At 42.8% G+C, this 8080-nt stretch overlaps 1 long non-coding RNA gene across 1 annotated transcript; it reads left to right on the top strand.

The window, feature by feature from the left end:
* Positions 1-3886: 3886 nt before the first annotated feature.
* Positions 3887-7182, top strand: LOC123077784 (uncharacterized). The gene is made up of 2 exons (XR_006436823.1): positions 3887-4587; positions 5429-7182. It is a non-coding gene; the product is annotated as an uncharacterized lncRNA (long non-coding RNA).
* Positions 7183-8080: the final 898 nt, after the last annotated feature.

Here is an 8080-nt window from a genome sequence, read left to right as displayed (position 1 = left end):
CGAATGCCATGTTGGTAGTTAATTCGATAAGTGCTCTCCTCTCCTGCTGCAGTGTGGTCTATAGGTGACAACAATGGTGTTCTGTTGTGCCCCTCTACTCTTCGGACCGCCGAGGCGCATAACTACCCGGAGAAGGTCGCACTCCATGTAGAAAATTCGGCCATGTTCTGAGTGGCTGCCCGACATGGTAATTTTGTTCTCTGAAGTTCTCTCATGGAACTTGGGTGTAATGGATTCACAGGTGTGCTAGGTGCAGTGCCACTGGATGGCCATGTTAGTGGCAGAATCCCCTCTCCTGCCCACATGAACTTGGGTTTACCAAGGAACTGGGTCAATACTTCCATCCTTTGGCTTTGCAATGGTGATTAAGATAATTTTGTTTTTCAGAATCATGTTGATTTTAGTTTCTTAACAGGTGATTCAGTTAGGACTAATAGCCAAGAGTGGTTGACAAGGTTGAATTTGGCAGAGTACAATACAATTTTGTTATAATTGGTGGTTTAGTTAGTTTTTTAAAATGGTTCATGGGCTCAACTGCTATTTAGAGTCCATAGGAAAAGCCAATACTATTAAAAGGGGATAAGGTGTTGCTTAATGACTTGCTTCCTCAAAATGCTTGGTGTTATGCTCCAAAGGCCCTCAACCACTTTCTCATATCCACATATGTCCCAAACCAAAAGTCAAACTTGGCCCCACCGATTTGATCTATCCGGCGCCACCTAGTTCATTTGACATAGCCATAGCCAGAAACCCTAATCAGTTCGATCTCACCGATAGGGATCTCGGTCTCACCGAGATGGGATTGCAAACTCTCTATTTCCCTTCGTAACATTTCGGTCTAACCGAGATGAGCGATCGGTCCCATTGAGTTCACAATGCAAACTCTCTGTTTCCTTTACGTAACGATTCGGTCTCACCGAAATGAGCGATCGGTCCCATGAGTTTGCCTGACCAACTCTCTGTTTACCTATTACAGAAATCGGTCTCACCGAGTTCATGTGATTGGTCTCATCGAGATTACGTTATGCCCTAACCCTAACACAATCGGTACCACCGAGTTGACATGTCGGTCCCACCGAAAAGCCTAACGTTCACATTTTGAACTAAATCGGTCTGACCGAGTTTGGTAAATTGTGTGTAATGGTTAGATTTTGTGTGGAGGCTATATATACCCCTCCACCATTCCTCCATTCATTGAGAGAGCCATCATAACGTGCCTACACTTCCAGCATTCATTTTCCGAGAGAGAACCACCTACTCATGTGTTGAGACCAAGATATTCCAATCCAACCACTAGAATCTTGATCTCTATTCTCTAGCCTTCCCCAAGTTGCTTTCCACTCAAATCATCACCAAATCCAAATCTGTGAGAGAGAGTTGAGTGTTCGGGAGACTATCATTTGAATCACAACATCAAGGAGTTCATCATCAACACATCATCTATTACCTTCTGGAGAGTGGTGTCTCCTAGATTGCTTAGGTGTCACTTGGGAGCCTCCGTCAAGATTGTGGAGTGGAACCAAGGAGTTTGTAAGGGCAAGGAGATCGCCTACTTCATGAAGATCTACCCAAGTGAGGCAAGTCCTTCGTGGGCGATGGCCATGGTGGGATAGACAAGGTTGCTTCTTCCTGGACCCTTCGTGGGTGGAGCCCTCCGTGGACTCACGCAGCCGTTACCCTTCGTGGGTTGAAGTCTCCATCAACGTGGACGTACGATAGCACCACCTATCAGAACCACGCCAAAAATCTCCGTGTCTACATTGTGTTTGCTCCCTCCAAACTCCTCCCCTTTACCTTCATATGCAATGATTTACATTCCGCTGCTATACTCTTAGAATTGCATGTGTAGTTTGATTGCTTGACTTGTGATAAATTGTTAAAATCTGCGAAGACTTAAAATTGGGAAAAGGCTAGATTTTGATTTGTTCAAGTAGTCTAATCACCCCCCTTCTATACATACTTTCGATCCTACAAGTGGTATCAGAGCTTTGGTCTCCATTTGCCTTGATTTCCATAGCTTTGGTGATTATTGCCTTGGTTTCACAACCTAGGAGAGTATGGCGTCTAGCGAGGGAAATTACCACCATAGAGGTCCTTACTTTGATGCTACTAATTTTGCTAGTTGGAAACATAACATGAAAATGCATATTCTTGGACATAACCGTGCCGTTTGGGCTATTGTGTGTATTGGCTTGCAAGGTGAATTCTTCGATGGGAGAGAACCGAATCGTGAAGCTACCGTGAAAGAATTGAAGATGCTACAATACAATGCTCAAGCTTGCGATATCCTCTTCAACGGATTGTGCACCGAAGAATTCAACAAAATCAGTCGTCTTGAGAATGCAAAGGAAATTTGGGATACTTTGATTGATATGCACGAAGGTACGGACTCCGTCAAGGAATCCAAATTGGATGTGCTTCAAAGTTAGCTTGACAAGTTTAAAATGAATGATGGTGAAGGTTTCGCTGAAATGTATTATAGGCTTGCTCTCATCACAAATGAGATTGTCGGCTTAGGAAGTGAAGAGATGACCGACAGATTCATCATCAAGAAGATCCTAAGAGCCTTGGATGAAAAATATGATACCGTGTGCACTTTGATCCAAATGATGCCCAATTACAAAGATCTCAAACCAACCGAAGTCATTGGAAGAATTGTTGCTCATGAGATGTCATTCAAGGATAAAGAAGATCTTCACAACAAGTCTAGTGGTGCTTACAAAGCCTCATGGGATACTCCTACATCATCAAGTGAGAAACAAGCCTTCAATGAGGAATTGAGCCTAATGGTCAAGAACTTCAACAAGTTCTACAAGAGTAGAAGCAAGGAAAGAAGTTCCAAGTCAAGGTCCTACAATGACAAAAGATCTTCTAGTCGTGAGCGTAATTGCTACAATTGTGGAAGACTCGGACACTACTCCAATGAGTGTACGTCTCCCAACAAAAGAAGAGAAGACTCACCTAAAAGGAGTAGTAGAAGAGAAGAATCACCTCCAAGAGAGAGAAGGAGTAGAGATGATTGTTATGAACGAAGAACATCTCACAGAAGCAAGGATTCGGAGAGGAAGGACAAGTCATCAAGGAGCTACACAAAATGAAGACATCAAGCTCATGTTGGTGAATGGGTATCCGGCTCCGACTCCGACCATCACTCCGAGAGAAGTTATCACTCCGACTCAGAAAATACTCAAGATGAAGATGTTGCCGGTCTAGCACTTGTGTCAACCAACTCCTTTGACATATTTGACTCACCAAATGGGGGAATTGCAAGATGCTTCATGGCTAAAGGCCCAAAGGTATCACACCCCGAGTATATTGATTTCAATAGTGATGAAGATGATTTGCTATGTGATGATGATTTACTTGTTGACAACTCTAGTGATGAAAACTATGATGAACTTGCTATTAATTATGCTAATCAAGATAAAGTGAATGACAATGATAAGAAGGAAATTGAGCGTCTAACTAAAGAACTAAACACTCTTAAGTTAGCTCATGAAACTACCTTAGAAGATCATCGAGAGCTTTTAAAGACTTGTGAGAAGCTACGCTTTAAAAATCTCAATCTAGATGAAAAGCATGGGTTCTTAGAAGTTCTTCTTACATTGCCAAGCGCTTACTCTTGTCTATTTACATGTCACAAGTAAAATCTAGCAACAAGAGTAAGAAAGATTCTTTTTCTAGTAGTAACAATAATCTTTCCCTAATAATAAAGCACGGATTGACTTTGTCGGGTTCACCATCACAATACGCTTCTTCTCGTGATTCCCTAATAATAAAGCACGGATTGACTTTGTCGGGTTCACCATCACAATATGCTTTTTCTCGTGATTTTACGCTTTCAGTTTTTAATTTAAAACATATATGCGAGGTGGTACTAAAACCGTTTCGTTCGCCGTCCCTACAAAACATTTCGCTCGTACGACGCTCGGTTGGGCTTAGTCTAACGAGATAGGCAAGTGGGCTTTTTTATTGGAAGATTTATTATATGGGTTGCTACGTGACTTGGCTCGTCCGAATCAGGTGTACGCGAGGACGAGGTAAACAACCAAACCAACCCTCTGCCTCCTCCCCTACTCTCGTTGTCGCCCGCAGAACCCCACCCAAGCCCTCGCTCGCTCGCCGGAATCTAGGGCGGCCGCGGCGGCCGGGAGCAGACGCGCGCGGGAGGAGTAGTTCGGGTCCGCGCCGCAACCCTTTGCCTCGGCCACCACCGCCGTCCGCGCCGCCGCCCTTTGTCGTCGCCACCACCGCCGTCCGCGCCGCCGCCCTTTGTCGTCGCCACCACCGCCGTCCTCGCCGCATCCACCACCATCGTCCTAACTTCTCTCGGCCGTTGCCGGGGATCCGGCCGCGCAACAAATCGATCGCAAAGGATCTCAAGGCCTGCCGCCCTGCCCGGCGCACCCATCCAGAGGCACATGTTCTCCACAGATCCATTGGATCCCTTGCCGCCTCTCATCGTCCTTTTTCATCGTGGCTTGCCCTGGATGCTAGATTCTGCAATTCCTCACCTGCAGTATGGAAGTGCATCTTCACCTGGGGCGCTAGCTGCTGATGGCCACAGATAACAGCGACGTGTACAAGGTGAGAGTATTTTGTTCACTAGACAGCAATCTACTTTGATTCTTTACCATCAAGCATCTCTTCATAATCAATTCTGCTCAATTTTGACAATCACACGACAACCCCTAGCAAGCCTTTTGTGGAAACATCGAGTACTGTTTAAGATATGTTGTCCACGGGAAACTAATTAATGTATTTGGTCGATGTACAAGGCTACGTAGTGGTTGCAGTCTTGTATTTGCAAGTGAACAATTTAGTGTTCATTGCCAACAAAAAGAAGTGAATAATATCAAGCCATAATTTTGTGTTGCTTCCCAGGCCTGGGTAGATGATGTATTGTACTCCCTCTATTCCTAAATATAAGTCTTTTTAGAAATTTCGAATGGACTACCACGTACGGATGTATATAGACATTTTAGAGCATAGATTCATTCATTTTGCTCCGTATGTAGTCACTTGTTGAAATCTCTAGAAAGACCTATATTTAGGAACGGAGGGGGTACTTCTGCATGGAAATCTACAAATTGATTATCTGCATACTATTTGATTGTACTTCTCCAAGATCTCAGCATATACCATCTTGGTAACTTCTGAAACTTCCTGGTGGGACATAAGTTTAGGAGTATAATTTATCATTGTACAAGTGCGTACTGAACCTTAATAACAATGGGATTCTGTTATTTCTTTTTCAATTTACTTGCACTCGTCAAAAATCTGGTGTATAGAGCAACACTGTTCGGTCTGCGCGGTCATATTATTCTGAATTTCAAGGAACAAAAATGATGTATATTTGGAGACGTAGGGGTTGAGGAACCTAATGTTCTTGAAAATTTTAAATATTGAAATGGTTGTTTTGATGCAGCGGAAGGCTTTTTCCTAAAGGGATTGAGATTACCAGGATTCAGATTGGATCCCTGCTGTGTCAGTGCGGAGAACTGCTCGAACACGTAGGCATGACATGACCGATGCTGATTACGCCCGAACTGCCCTCCTTTGACATAAAAGATTCTCGAGCCCCTCGACTGAAATCCCGACTAAACGCAAGTTTCCCTTGTTGAAATTACTACGTCTGAAGCTTCCAATCTCGCCAACTTCGCTGGAGAATCGTGCGCCCGTGCTCGAGCAGAGGTACCAATTTTCAGTACTGTTTTTAGGGGCTTCTACATGAATCCCATGCATGGCTTTGTGGCATGCAAGACTTTCTTGCTAGACAAGCAAGAAAACAGAGCCATCACGCTTGCCCTACCGTAGCAGCCTTCAAAGCACCACATAACGTGGGCTCTCTCAATGTCAGTTCATTAGCTGAGCTGATTTCACATGTTAACATCATGTAACCTTTTTTCTACATTGCACATTTATCAGTTGGATTACATCGTAGACTGCAGTTCAGATCATTATCATGTAGGTTGCTCCTTTGAAAGTTAGACTTCATAAAGAAGCAATTTGATCCGACCACAATACCTCTGAATAGATGCATCATGGATTTGTGGGTTCACCATCTTGGAAGGTGCAATTCTGGTGATGGTGTCATAATTGATAAATATGTACGTTGCTTCATATGTTGGATGGTTTTGGCGGCCTTCTGTGTGAGGTAGACTTGACTGATGAGGGCTTGAAAAGGGGCCTTGGTTTTCTGTCAACTGAAAACTCTGTTTATGCACAACCTATATCCTCTATGAGAAGGAACTGGATGGAGCAAGTTCTACATGCCTCAAATTGCTTAAATATATGCTAAGCTCACTTGATTTACCCAGCGGAGTAAACAAAAACTGGGTCCAGAACTACTGCATGCGTAATGCAACACTTCTTTTATGTACTACCTCAATGCGGGAGTGTTAATTGTTGATCCCACTAAGTCTGCATTTGTTAAAACATGGTGTTTTGGTAGGAGATGACTGTCAACTCAGTGCAATGGTTAGAGCAAAGTAAGGTATTGCCTCACCCTCTTTATACTGTCTGATTTCACTTACTCATTGGTGCATTTACTAAAAGATAAACTTCTGATACTAAAATGCTATTTTTTTCTTGAGAAAAATTGTAATGGCCATATCTTTCCTTTATGTTCCATTGTTATTTATCTGTTTTTGATAATCTTAATTCTTACTTTCCATTGTTTATCTCTAGGTATGCAAAGAAGTTGGATTTGCGACAAGTTTATTTGGGAGATTGGTTATGCTCCAATTTAATATACATTTGCTGAACATACAGTATCACATGAATCCTTCTTCAGGTTATTTCCAAATGTCCAGTTTTATGAGAGGAAGATTAGCATGGCGGCCAAGTTGAAGGTGCACTTCCACGCCGGCGGCCCGATCTCGACGGCAATCCGACGCAGGCGGCGTCCACCAACAGCTCCTCCTCCAAGGACGAGGTGGGCCACGCGCAAGAGACCTACGTGCAGATTTGCTGTTTCATGTCATTTATTTTCTTATTTCCTGTTTGGTCTTAATTCCAGTTTTTTGTTTGTAATAGTTGTTCATGGGATGAAATTTCCAAATCACGTTGGTTTGTTTGCATACCCAAATTGTAATGATTATATTTTATTACTTTCCATCGTGGATAGAGATGTATTTGTCCTCATTTTGCTCTTGAACTATGGAATTTCTTGACAAGTAAGTATATGGTGTTGCTTTCCCTTCTTTTACTCTTATATATATGGAGATTCGCGTGAAGAATTGGTGCTGTAGGTGCCATGGGCAGGGGTATAATTCCGCGAAATGCAATGTGGAGTTGTCTGTTGATCCCTCCTGGACTAGACCCATATAGTTAGTTTTCATTTGGCTTCGATCATATGGCATATGTCCTTGCATGCTATGTAACGGTTAGTCACAAGTGGGGTATTATTTTGTTTATAGGAGCATCATTTAATGTAGAATCATGCTATTTGAGTGGCGTCAATAAATTGTTTTATAGCTTTGTAAGAACATATTAATTATCTTTTATGTTGCAGTGTAGCCCATTGGATATTTTCAAGGGTGTATAATGTTTTCTTTCTCCCGTTGCAATGCACGGGCCCTTTTGCTAGTCATGCTAAATCCAATATTGTTGCTTCTAGTAATTTTCTTGATTCCACTAATGATTCTCTTAGCCAAGTTACACTTGAGCAACAAAATAGCTTATTGAAGGGAATTATAGAGAAAGGTGTTTATAAGAGCCTTGCCGAAAGTAAGCAATTTGAGGAAATTATACGCAAGCAAGGAAGGCACCGGAAGAATCAAGGTGTTGGTTTTGAACGAAAGTTCAATGCCAATGGTGTTGAGTGGGAAGAAGATCAATACCCCAAGACGAAGTTTGTTCCTCAATAAGAGAAGTGTGATCCTACTTCCTTCAAAGGAACACAAGCTCAAGATGATCTTCCACTACAAGACCACAAGCAAAAAAGGCAGGGACAAGCTTCAAGAGGAGATTGATGCATTTGAAGAAGCTCCTAAGGCCTTGGTCAAGTGGCTTCCCAAGACAACATCAAGTTCTACTTCATCAAGTACGACCACAACTCCAAGAATTCCCATCAAGT

This window comes from Triticum aestivum, chromosome 3D (assembly GCF_018294505.1).
Source record: "Triticum aestivum cultivar Chinese Spring chromosome 3D, IWGSC CS RefSeq v2.1, whole genome shotgun sequence".
NCBI classification, from domain to species: domain Eukaryota; kingdom Viridiplantae; phylum Streptophyta; class Magnoliopsida; order Poales; family Poaceae; genus Triticum; species Triticum aestivum.
The sequence above is the reverse complement of the archived record's forward strand: the minus strand, read 5'-3'. Positions and strand labels throughout refer to the sequence as shown.